This window comes from Chrysochloris asiatica, unplaced genomic scaffold, assembly GCF_000296735.1.
Source record: "Chrysochloris asiatica unplaced genomic scaffold, ChrAsi1.0 scaffold00310, whole genome shotgun sequence".
Taxonomy (NCBI): domain Eukaryota; kingdom Metazoa; phylum Chordata; class Mammalia; order Afrosoricida; family Chrysochloridae; genus Chrysochloris; species Chrysochloris asiatica.
In genome coordinates, this window is record NW_006408828.1 from 2,936,524 (window position 1) to 2,946,665 (window position 10,142).

Consider the following 10,142-nt stretch of genomic DNA (forward strand, 5'->3'; position numbering starts at 1 on the left):
TATGAACTAGAACCTACTTGATTGCACCTAACAACAACAAAGCAGTCTTGTTTTTCTGGGATAAGTCTATCTGGTTATAATGCATTCACTTTTTTTTGTATCTTGTCAGATCAATTTTTTGTTTAAGATTTTAAATCTATGTTTATGAGTGATATTAAACTGTAATCTTCCTTTTAGAAATGATTTCTCTTTAGCTCCATTAGCAAGTGCCTGAGATGATGCTCTCTCTCTCTCGCTCTCTTTTTTGGGGGGGGGAAACGTTTGTATAAAGCTGGAAGATTTATTCCTTTACAGTGTGATGCTGTTGTTGTTAAATGCCATCAAGTCTGTTCCAACTCATAGAGACCCTGGATAAGGCTTCTGAGGAGCATCTTGGGGATTTGAACCACTGACCTTAAAGTTAGCAGTCCAGTGCTTATCCTATAGCACCCTACCAGGAGTTCACAGTGTGGTAGAACTCACTTATAATATTACCTGGACCTGGTGTTTTCTTTGTGACAATGATTTAGAGTATACTAATTAAATTTTAGAGAAGAATATTAAAAGTACCACGGGCTGCCAGAAGAACAAACAAATCTGTCTTGGAAGAAAAACAGCCAGAATCCTCCTTGGAAACCAGGATGCAAGACTTGGTCTCTCATAGTTCTGGAGAAGGACATCTATACTTGGTAGAGCAGAGGGTCAATGAAAAAGAGGAAGACCCCCAAGGAAATGGATTGACAAGTGGCAGCAGCAATGGGCTCAAGGGTAACAACTGTGAGGATGGCACAGGACTGGGCAGGGTTTCATTCTGTTGTGCACAGGGTCACACGGAGCTGACTGAATGGCACCTAACAACAACAGTAACAACTAAACCTTTGAGATTTTTTTTTGTCTCTTGGACATGTTCTCAGAAGGGACCAGTCCCTGGAGAAGAACATTATGCTTGGTAAAGTGGAGGATCAGCCTCCAAAAAGGAAGACTCTCAAGGAGCTAGGTTGGCACAGTGGCAGCAGCATTGAGTTCAAGTGTAACAGCGATTTTGAGACTGGTGCAGGACTGGGCAGTGCTTTGCTCTGTTGTGCATAGAGTCTCTGTGAGTTGGAATCGACTTGATGGCACATGACAACAACAACAATGATCAAACTTTTACTTTTGAACTAATCTTCCTATATTATTTCTTAAGGAATTTGTCAATTTCATCTAACAATTTAAATTTATCACCACAAACATGTTCACTGATTTCTTTTATCTTCTTATTCAATCTAGAGCTGTAATTGTGTTCTGTTTTTATTCCTAATATCATTTGTTCGTGTTTTCTATACTTCATCATGACTATTTTTATCAGGGATTTGTCCATTTCATGGATCTTTTAAAGATCAAATTTTTGTTTTGTTGAACCTCTGTGCTATGTCTTTCTTTTGGCTTGGTTGATTTCTGCTTCTATTATTATAATTATCCTTGTTTTACAGGTAAGGTAATTGAGCATTTGGACCAGGCATTTTGGCTCCTGAGTCATGTTCCTAACCAATTACACATTTGTGTCTTAAAATCTATTTTGACTTATTAAAATATCTACTTATCTTTTTTCTGGTTAATATTTCCCTGATATGTTTTCTTCCGTCTCTCACACAGCTAACATTTTCATATACTAACATTTTAAATGAGTCTTGTAAACTGCAGGAACTTATAAAAGATCCACTTAGAATATCTTTGTCTTTTAAATGGCAATTTTAATCCATTTACATTTATTGTGGTCACTGATATAGTTGAATATACTTAAGTATATAATTGAATATACTTATTTTTTGTACTGGTCTTGCGTTTGTATGTTTTGCTTTCCTTTCTTGTCTTAAAAAAAAAGTGATTGACCTTTGTGCCCTTTTTGGTTGGAAGTCTTCTGAGTGCTCTGGTGTCTAATTGTCTAGTTACAGGAGTCGTCCCCCAAACCCCACTTACCGCATTACTGTGGGGAACAGCTCCCCTATGTAGATAACTATGCAGTTGGTAGATGCAGAAAGGCAGCATTTCCCTAACACAGCCATTGTGATGCGGAGAAATAACTGGTCTAGAAGGGAATGAAATTGATGAGAGGGTGATGAGAAACGGTTAGCTGGGCCTTTCCCACCCTTCTAGGTAACTGTATTCATACTTTGGACATATTGTCAGGAGGGACCAGTCGCTGGAGAAGGATATCATGTTTGGTAAGGTGGAGGGTCAGAGAAAAAGAGGAAGACCCCCAGCGACTCGATGGTACCTAATAACAACAACAACAAGGTAACTGTATTGGGCCAATAATGGGGCTAGGCATAGACAAGGACCAGCACAGGAGAAAAGGTGGGGTATGTACTCTTCAAGGGGTACCAGTGAATAGGCCAGAATGCAGAGCCTGACATTAGCATTGAGCCCATTTGGGTAAGCCTACAGCCCAGTGAGTTTGTGGACAGAAATATCAGGAGATAAAATGTCAGGTCTACAGCTGCAAAGAGTAGCTGAATCAGGTAGATATTTGTCCCCAGTATTTGCAGACTCATGATCACACCATAAAAGCTGAAGAATACTGTGGAGCTACGGCAGAAGAGATGGACGCTCTGGGTATAACCATGGTACATTTACATAGCAATTGCTGCTCAAGTTGGTCTTGAACCTGTTCACTCCCCTGCAATATATATATATTTTAAACCTTTTAGTTGCAGATAAGAAAATCTTCCCTAAATTCTGAAAGATAGAATGCTATCTAATGGATACAGATGCTATTTTAAAATCACCTAGGAGAAAATATTTAAAAATTAGCAATAGGCTCTCTTTCTTCCTCTCCTTCCTCCCTCCCCTTTTTTGGCTTTAAGAGATTTGTTTTGATATCAGCTGATTGGGGTTTGGGGTATTCAAATAATATTGCTAAGAAGGAAGAATTTATTTAATGACTGGTGTTCTGACTCTCCTCTTCTTCTCACCCTTGCTAACCTGTCCTGTTTTCTCAGTATGCATGTCAGTATGCTGGCTTATTTATCTCCTGCCTGAACTGGATGGACTTACCACAGTGGCAAGGAGCAGAGAAAGAGACGGTGAATGGCAGGGTGGTGCAGCAGCTGCAGTGTTGAGATGTGGGCTTGGTTCAAACTCACGTCCTTCTGCAGGTTGGTCTGGACCACCTGCCAGGATAGGCAAGGCTCAGGGCCTGGGATTCCCTATGGGACCCTCCCCTGAGTCCCTACCTTAGGAAGCATCAGATGTCCTGATTTGTGGGGAGAGAGTAGGGGAAGTTACAGGAGGTCTTGGGGTTCTCACTTCCGTACTCAGGTTGGCCCCTTCTTCCTGTTTTCCATTCATCCGGGCCATTCTCTGCAGGACCTGCAGGGTGAGGTCCAGTCTCCCAGAGCAGGAATACCAGAGGGCAGACTCAATGAAGAATCTGTGAGGGGGAGGTGGGCAGGCTTCCTCTGGGTTAGCAGATCAAGTCATGCCCTCTTGAGAAGAGCACTATCAGGGCAGGAAGGTGTGTTGGAGGGGTGGGAAGAATTCTGGAAGAATCCTATGTGTTAGGAGTTCTGGCTTCTACTCCCAAGATTGCTATTCTTCTTGGGAAAGTTGCAAAAGTCCCACCCCTCTTGGGGTCATGCCTTCTTCACCTGTTAAATTGGGTCTTAGTTCTTTCTGCTTTGATGCTGGGAGGAGCTAGGAAGTGCTTTAAGATGTGCTTGTGGCACTGTCGGATAAGGACTAGACAGCAAGGTCACTTTAAACCACAACATTGGCGGTTCAAACTCATCATCTGCTCCTCAGAAACCCTATACAGGGTTACTATGAGTCCGAACGGACTCACTGGTGGCACTTGACAACAACAACAACAATGCCTATCTATAGAGTCTTGATGTGGTGCTATAGGATAAACACTGGACTGTAAGGTCGGTTTGAGCTGCAAGGCCCATGGTTCAAACTCCCCATATGCTATTCGGAAACCCTATATAGGGTTGCTGTGAGTTGGAACTGACTTGACTGCATTTAACAACAAGAACAGTGCCCATCTATGGCTTATTATGAACCCTCTACCCACCCTTAAAGGAGCTCTGGCAGCGTAGTGGTTATGAGTTGGGCATCTAACCTCAATGTCCATAGTTCAAAACTCCCAGCCATTCCTCGGGAGAAAGATGAGGCTTTCTGCTTCCATAAATATTTATAGCCTTGGAAACCCTAGACACCTTCTGTATGAGTTGGAACAGATTCCAAGGCACACCACTACCACCACCACCACTCCCCACCCACCCTTAGATCCCACGTACCTCGAGTAGATGAAGATGATAAAGAAGGGCAGAGACACTATCAGCTGCAGGATGCACCATTGGGGAATGGCATAAGTGATACCAGCCAAGAAGAACTGGCCCAGACTGGGGACAAATCCAATTAGGGGTCCCAGAACTGGCCGGCCATGGATTGGCAGCCACTCCATGTCTGGGAAGAGAAACAGAACTCAGGTAAAAGTTAGGACGTGTGTGGTTTGTATGTATGTGGGCAGCAGTAGCCACCTCAAAGTGGATGAGGAACCTCATATTGGAACAGAAGAATGTGTTTCTCAAGCTCAGTCCAACTCTTTCACTGTGGGCTCTTTAGGGGGTAAGGCAGGCAGAGTTTGATCACAGACTAGGTTCGGTGTATGTCTGTGTTATTTAGTGGAGCAAGGAATTGACTGGAACAGGCTCTGAGTTTCCAGACATGCTCTTAATCAGTGTTTCCAACCCCAACATTTGTATTTATCAGCTTCTTTTTATTTATCTGCGTACAGCCACAGTTTCTTCAACTCATTTTAATTTAACAAACATTTTGGGTTGACAACTGTGTGCCACGGTGACCTGGGGAATAGAGATGAAAGAAAGACTCAGGCCATCTCCGTTTTCTCCAGTGATTCACATTGTCTGAGCTCTGGACTTCATAGATTCTCCTCCTTCTATCTAGAACTCTGTTCCAGTACTTTATTCCTCTCATTTCTTGCCTCTCACTCTCTTTCAGTTCTGAGCCCAGATGTCACTTACTCTCAGAGTCCTTTTTTAGCCACCCAAGCCATGACAGAGCAACCAGCTTCTTAGCTTCCCTATCATCAAGGGTGCCCCCACCCTAAACTTGGCACGCAAATTGTAATGACTTGGCAGCCATCCTTTGCGGTTTGTTAACTCTGTGAGGTAATAAGTGGCGTCCCTCTTACTCACTTCTATATTCTCAATGAAGGTCTGACCCAAAGTAAATGCTTTGGACATTTTGTTGAATAAATGAATGTTGAATCAAAGGATCATCGTTTGACTGGTCTGTATAAGCAACGCCAACTCCAATCTCTGTCAAGTCTGTTCTCATTTTAGTAATCCCTAAATCACTGCGGTAAATTCCTGCCTCCACATAGCCAGAACTATCAAACAGGCTTTATGTTTTTGTTTTTTTCTGCCTTGGACACTGCCCACTCCAGGAAAGGATGTGACAGGTGGGTGGGTATGCTGGGACGGGTGGACTCAGCTTCATCCTGAGGGAAGGAACTGAGGTCTGAATTTGTCAGGTCCCCAGGTCCTTTGAACCCTTGTGAGTCAGGAGTTGGCATAAGGTTGACACTCCCAGAATCCTTCTCTCTCAGCGTTATGGCATTGGTGTTGATGCCATACAGAGCCATGCCCGAGAAGTGGCAAGCTTCTTGGGTGCGAAGGCAATGCAGGAGCCGGACACTGCAAACTGCAGGGAGGTCCAGGTCAGCAGCTTTTGTCAGCCGAACCTGTGGGTTGAGGGAAAGCTGCGTCCAGAAAGCACATTGCTTCCTCCCGTCCTGGGTCCCTGGTGCTCTGGGCAATCTTATAGATGCTTGTGAGGCTGCATGTGATTTGCTGAAAGATTTAGTGGGGACTAGTAGGGTGAGAACTGTGATTTGGGGTTCCTGAGCCTTTGGAAGCTTGTTGGGTTGCCACTGTCCAGGGTCCTGACAGATTCTAGTACACCTAGGTAAGCTGGTTGCTGTCTAGTTGGTTCCAGTTTATGGTGACCCCATGTATTCCGTAGGGTTTTCAATAGTTGATCTTCCCCCACCCCCCACACAGAAGATTTGTTGTTGTTAGATGCCATCAAGTCGGTACCAACTCATAGTGATCCTATGGACAACAGAACAAAATATTGCCCGGTCCTGGGCCAACCTCACTATTGTTGCCATGCTTGAGCCCATTGATGCTGCCACTTTGCCAATCCATCTCGCTGGGGGGTCTTCCTCTTTTTCTCTGACCCTCCACCCTACCCAACATAATATCTTTCTCCATTGAATGGAGACAATATGTCCAAAGTATGAGAGATGAAATTTGGCCATCCTGGCCTCCAAGGAACACTCTGGCTGCACTTCTGCCAACACAGATCTGTTGGTTCTTTTGGCAGTCCATAGCACTTCCAATATTCTCCTCCAGCACCACAACTCAGATGCATCAATTCTTCTATGGTCTTCCTTATTCACTGTCCAGCTTTCACATGCATATGAGGTTATTGAAAATACGATGGCTTGGGTCAGGTGCACCTTAGTCCCTAAGCTGACATTCTGAGACAGTTCTGAGTAACCTTGAACCATCAACTTTTAGGTTAGTAACCAAGTGCATTAACCACTTGTACCATTCAGGGATGCCTTGTGCCTGACTGTTGTTGTTAAGTACTGTAGAGTTGGTTCTGACCCATAGCGACCCTGTATAGGATTTTTGAGGAGTGGCTGGCGAGCTTGAACTGCTGACCTTGCAGATCAAACTCCCTTTGCAGTCCAGTGCCTTAACCCACAGTGCCACACCAGGACGTCCACACCTGACTAGAAGGGCCCACACCCTCTCATTAGAATCACAGGGACACACTGAAGACAACACAAAGACTGAGTCCCACTCAAGGTTTGCTGACTATCTGGAAGGTAAGTTGGAAATCTGATTTTTAGCAGCACCCCAGGTTTGGGAGCCATTATCCTTGGTTGAGATGGTCTATTCCGCTATTGGTAGATGATGATGCCTGTCAAACCTCTCTCAGGAGACAATCATATGTTGTGATTTAAAATTCCTCTTTTGGGGAAATCTTCATATACAGGACAGATATGACTATGGTTTATACTTTACAATGAATAAAGCTAATTTTGTATATGTTTGATCTTCAATCACATTTATAACACTTGAAATTTTATTTTGTGGGAAAGTGTCCTCTACACCCGGCTCCTTGATCTTTTTATGAACTTTGGTCTGACAAGGTTAAGCTTAGGGTGACAAACAGTCCTAGGTACTGTGCTAGGTCTAATATTCTCATTCCTTAATTTAGCCTTCAGCTCTGGTAGTGTAGTGGTTATGAATCAGGCTGCGAACCGCAAGGTCAGCAGTTTGAAACTACCAGCTGTTCCATGGGAGAAAGATGAGGCTTTCTGCTCCCATAAAGATTTACAGCCTCAGAAAACCTGTACAGGGTCGCTATGAGTTGGAACCGACTCCACGACACATAACCACCACCCCCCCCAGAACCCTATGGGATTATGATCATCACCCCTGTTTTTTTAGATAGAAAAAGCAAGCCCAAGAGAGGTTATGTGACATGCCCACAGACATACAGTAAAAAGCACATCTGAGATTGGTCCCTCATTCTTACTGGTTCTAACATCTGTGTTTGTTTCTATGACATCCATGTGTCACATACAAAGCAGACGTGGTAGAAAGAAACTTCTTCCGGGAGTCAGAAGACATGAGTTCCAGTCCTTGTTTTGCTGTATTATTATTATTATTTTTTTTATTAAATGTTTTATTGTGAATTGTGTGATAGTCTACATGGGAGAACATTAGTTTTACATTCATTCTATCATCTATCGTTTCATTGGCATATTTACCATCCTGTCCATGCATCCTCACCCAACCAAGGGGTGTACCCTGTAAGCCTGCAGCCCCCCACCACAGTCCTCAGCCCCTTTCCCTCTCCGGATCCCAAGTCCCCAGCCACACCATCTCTTGACGTCGTCTTCTCTGCCTCCATCTCAGGCCTCACTTCTTCTCTGGGTAGGATCCCGCTCTCCGCTCTTCTCCATTGATGGTCCTAGGGTCCTCTGCTCCTAGACTGAAAAGTTAATCACTCCCCTCCTTGCTACAAAATGTCCACCTTTAGATTTCCAACTCTCACAATCAGTCCTGATAACAATTATTCACTATTGCATCACAAAAGACCGGCTGTACTTTTTAAAAACAAAGTCAACATTAAGTATTTGCCTTTTAAACTATAAAAGTAATATGTGTAAATTCTAAAGACAATGAATTATTATAAAATGTTGAACAGCATAGTAATGAAGAAAACCCCAAAACCCCACTGCGGTTGAGTCAATTCCAACTCATTGTGGTCCCTATATGGTGTTTTCAAGGTTGTGATCTGATCAGGAGCAGACAGAGTCATTTTTCTCCTGTGAAGTGATTTGTGGGTTTGAACCACTGACCTTGTGGTTAGCAGTCCAATGTCTAACTCACAGCATCTCCAGGGGTCTTTATAGTAAAGTAAAAATGATCTCCCTTTATCCAATATTATCCCCCAGAATTAACAACTGATAGTTTTCTTGGGTCCCTTCTAGATTGTTTGGACAAGTTATTTGGGATCCTTGAACCTCAGTTTCCTCTTCGGTGAAATGCACACAATAGTTCTAATCATGCTGGACTCATAAGGTAACTGTGAGGAGAAACAAGTGAGAAGCCACGGAAGGTGCTGATGGACCACCGAGTGATTCCTACAGACTTTGCAGACATCATTAGACTTAGATGGATCAGCCTTATATCTCTCCCTGGACTCTTAGGGACGCCACCCTCCCCTGCCTACAGTGCCCAATACTAACCTGTCAGCCAAGATCCCAGAAACCAAGTCCAACCACCAACCCCACCAAGAATATGGACTGACTCAGCTGGGGCAAGGTCTTGTGTTTGCACATGAGGTCCCACTGTGAGGAAGAAAGAGCTGAGGTTAAGGAAAGCTAGGTGTGACCCCAGGGGAACCCTATTCCCTCTCTCCTGGCAAGGCGGAGGGTCCTGGATTAGCACCAGCATATAATAAGCTCCTCTCCTCTCAAGCTGCTCAGTTTTCTGCATCACTTTCTCCTGGCAAGAATTCTTTAGGTTATTTTGAACCATATAAAAGGTTATCTTTCGAGTGTTCCAATCTACTCTTCCTTCTCAGGACACTCCAGGATAAGGTTCCTTAGTTTTGTTTTACCCTATGAACCTATTCCTCCCTGGTCACAACCAACTGGCTTTGTAGAAGACACCTGACCTTGGGGACTGGACTGAACTAGTTAGATTAAAAAAAAAAAAAAAGAATTTTGTAAACATGACTCAGAGAAAAAGGACATCTAAAGTTGGGGAGTCCTGGTGTGGTGCTGTGGGCTAATGCACTGGATTGCAAGGTCGCTTTGAACCACAAGGTCGATGGTTCAAGTTCACCAGCCGCTTCTCAGAAACCTTATACAGGGTCGCTGTGAGTCGGTACCAACTTGACAGCACTAAACAACAACAAAGTTGAGGTAGAAGTGGAGTTAGGGCAGGGAGAGAGGGAGAAGTAGAAGAGAGAGAAGGAAGAATGTATAAGGAACACATTGTGGTCAATGGATCAAGGGTGTTATGGATAGGAACTAAGGAATGAAACACTCAAAAGCAAGAGGACACAGGAGAGATGTAAGATGTCAAAGGAATGCAAAGAGAACCAAATCTGGAGTTAGTCTAGTGATGACATTGGAGCCAGAATAGAAATCGATCAATGAGCAAGTAAGTCAGAAAGAATCTGCCTCTGATCTGATGTAAGGCACTTGTTACATGCAAAAGCAAAGGTTGCATGGAGCTGGTATCACCTTAAGGTTATTACTGTCTTTCACCATTGTGATCTCTTCATGTGAACCTGAAACCCCTGGGGAGAAAATAATTTCCATTTACTGCTGTAATCATTATCACTATTGTTGTTGGGTTCTACTGAGTGACTCCATGCGATAGAATATCACTTTCTTGGCTTAAAATGTGTGTGTGTTTTTTAAAAGTAAACTATATTTTATTTTTGTTGTCATTGAGAATGTATGTTGTTGTCAGGTGCCATCGAGTCAGAACCGATTCATAGCGACCCCATGCACAGCAGAACGAAACAATGTCCGATCCTGGGCCAACCTCACTACCGCT

At 43.6% G+C, this 10,142-nt stretch overlaps 1 pseudogene; it reads right to left on the reverse strand.

Annotated features, from left to right (window-relative positions):
• Positions 1–10,142, reverse strand: part of LOC102829020 — an 88,206-nt pseudogene that overhangs the window by 64,071 nt on the left and 13,993 nt on the right.